Raw genomic sequence first — 2766 nt, 5'->3', positions numbered from 1 at the left:
TTTCGTACCCAACAGGTCGCACACCTCGCGCAACAAAACGCTCGAAATTTTTTTTCCCTGGTCAGTCAGCAAGCGTTCGGGGGCACCTTTGTCCAAAACATAGCCCTGGACAAAGGCGTCCGCCACTGCCGCAGCCGACTGGTTGGCGAGCGGCCATGCCATGGGCCATCGGGTGAAGTATTCCACGCCAACTAGCAGGTACTTGTTACCCCTAGGTGTAACGGGCCCCAAGATGTCGAGCGCGAACAGTTCGTTCGTGCGCGAAACCTGGATGGACTGTAGCGGTAGATTAGCTGCTACTGGCGGCGGTTTTCTTTGAGCGCACCCCACACACCCCTTGAGGATGTTCGCCACATCGCTTCCCATACCCGGCCAATAATAGTCCCGTTGGAGTAGGGCGAGCGTTTTATGAAATCCCAAATGCAGGAGTCGTTCGTGAGCAGCTAGAACGACCCTACCCCGCATAGCAGATGGCACAACGAGCGCATGACGCCGGGACATATTGTCCCACTTCATCAGGAGGCCCTGTCTGACCACCCAGGAGCCGACCCCCATCTCCCCCCCCTCGGGACCCTCTGCCTTGCGACGCAACGTGAGTAGGGAGCTGTCAGCCATCTGGAGACGGCCCCACTCAATAAGAGGCAACGCGAGTAACGAGTCCCCGCACGCGGGAGCGGCAGGTACGTCGACCCGTGATGCGTCAGTGGCGGCGAGCAAAACTCCCGCGGGGACGGCGACAGGGGGTTTACAACGCGCCAATCCCAGAAGACATGCGCATTCCGAGCGAGGCGACAATCGCGACAAGGCATCCGCATTCGAGTGCCGCAATCCCTTACGGTAAATGGTCGTGAATTGGTAGTCCTGGAGGACCTCCAACCATCGGGATAACTGACCGGAGGGTTGGGCAACCCGCATCGCGTACTGAAGCGCCGCGTGGTCCGTACGAACAGTAAAATGACGGCCGTAGAGATACGGCCTGAATTGCTGGATAAAAAAAACGATCGCCAGCAATTCACGACGTGTCACACAGTAGCGCTGTTCCGCTGGTGACAAAACCCTGCTACCGTAGGCGACCACCCGTTCGACACCCCCGACCACCTGTGAGAGCACTCCCCTGATACCCGTGTTACTGGCATCCGTGTCAAGCAGGAACGGTTGCGTGAAATCGGGGTAACACAAGGGAGGAGCCCGCACCAAGGCGTCCCGAAGGGAGCAGAACGCAGCCTCCTCCTCCGGCCCCCAGTGAAACCTTACCCCTTTCGCCATCAAAGCATGTAGGGGCCTGGTTATGGTGGCAAAATTTTCGACAAAACGGCGGTAGTAGGAGGCGAACCATATGAAGCTGCGGACCTCAGTGACTGAGGTTGGCGTTGGCCACGAGCTGACGCAGTGCGTCTTAGCAGGGTCTGTAGAGATCCCTGAACGGCCAATGATATGCCCCAAGTACCTCCCCGATTCCCGAAGCAGGTGGCATTTCCCTGGTTTAAATTTCAACTTAGCGGAACGCATCCTGAGGAACACCCCCCTTAATCGTTGGAGGTGCTCCTCAAAGGTCCGGCTGAAAACGGTGATGTCATCGAGGTAAATCAAGCAGGTGTCCCATTGGAGACCTGACAAAACCAATTCCATGAGCCTCTGGAACGTCGCGGGAGTGGAATGAAGCCCCATGGGCAAACGATTAAATTGAAATAGGCCTCCCGGTGTCCGGAAAGCGGTCTTTGGTTTCGATTCCTCATCGAGGGGCAATTGCCAAAATCCCGAAAGCAGGTCAAGCGTTGAAAAGAAACGTGCCCCTGCCAAGGCATCTAGAGACTCATCCATTCTGGGGAGTGGATACGCGTCGGCCATCGAGATTTTATTAAGGCGGCGGAAGCCTACACAAAAACGCAAGGAGCCGTCCTGCTTTTAACAAGGACGATGGGAGCACCCCATGGACTGGAAGAGGGCGAAATGATGTCGGCAGCCAGCATGTCATTAACAGCCGACTGCACATGCTCCTTCTCGGCTGGGCTCAGCCGGAAGGGATTCTGCCGAATTGGGGCCGCATCACCCGTCGCTATGTGGTGGCGCAACAGGTCTGTGCAGCCAATATCGTATTTGTGTCTGCTAAACACATCAGAAAATTCGAGTAGCAGGCCCCTCAGTGCTCCCAACTGCACACTAGACAGGTTACTAGAACCCGCACACAACGAGTCCAACCATTGTGTGTCCTCCCCCGATGGAGGATGCAGATCCAGGGTAGAATCAACATGTGCAACAAGCTGCTCATCCACGGGCAACAGCGCCGCGTGAGCAAGCACGGTGCCCTGTGTAATAACAGCTGGCCGCGACCCCGCGTTCAGAACCATAACGAATGGATCCCTGTCCGCCCGCACCATGGTCTGAGCTACCGCCAAGTCGAGGCCCCCAACAGCTTTGTTTGATGGTCCCAACAGAACACCCTGTCCCGCCGCATCCACCCCGAAGTGTTTTCGTAACCGAAGGGGTACCAGCATCTGCGCTCCCGGGGGCACGCGCACCGTCTGAGTTGCCAGCGCCTGGACCGTTGCACAAACCGTGCGTAGTTTGGTAGGACTTGCCAAAAATGCAATACGCCAACCCGATGGAAGCTCAATACAGGCCTGATCGACGAGAATTTTAATGGGCATTTTAGCCAAAAAGTCCGTACCCAGTAAACATGGAACTGCCAGGGACGATGAAACCAAAACAGGACCCGCCAATTTAATATCCCCTATACAAATGCTCGCCCGAATCTGGCCGACAATG

The 2766-nt window shown here is 56.4% G+C and overlaps 1 protein-coding gene across 1 annotated transcript in view; it reads left to right on the top strand.

The window, feature by feature from the left end:
• LOC144733042 (E3 ubiquitin-protein ligase TRIM11-like) overlaps window positions 1–2766 on the top strand; it is a 101275-nt gene that overhangs the window by 61365 nt on the left and 37144 nt on the right. The gene's annotated exons all lie outside the window — the stretch shown is intronic.

The sequence above is a fragment of the Lampetra planeri genome, chromosome 45 (assembly GCF_965212315.1).
Source record: "Lampetra planeri chromosome 45, kcLamPlan1.2.h2, whole genome shotgun sequence".
In the NCBI taxonomy this organism is placed as follows: domain Eukaryota; kingdom Metazoa; phylum Chordata; class Hyperoartia; order Petromyzontiformes; family Petromyzontidae; genus Lampetra; species Lampetra planeri.
The sequence above is the reverse complement of the archived record's forward strand: the minus strand, read 5'-3'. Positions and strand labels throughout refer to the sequence as shown.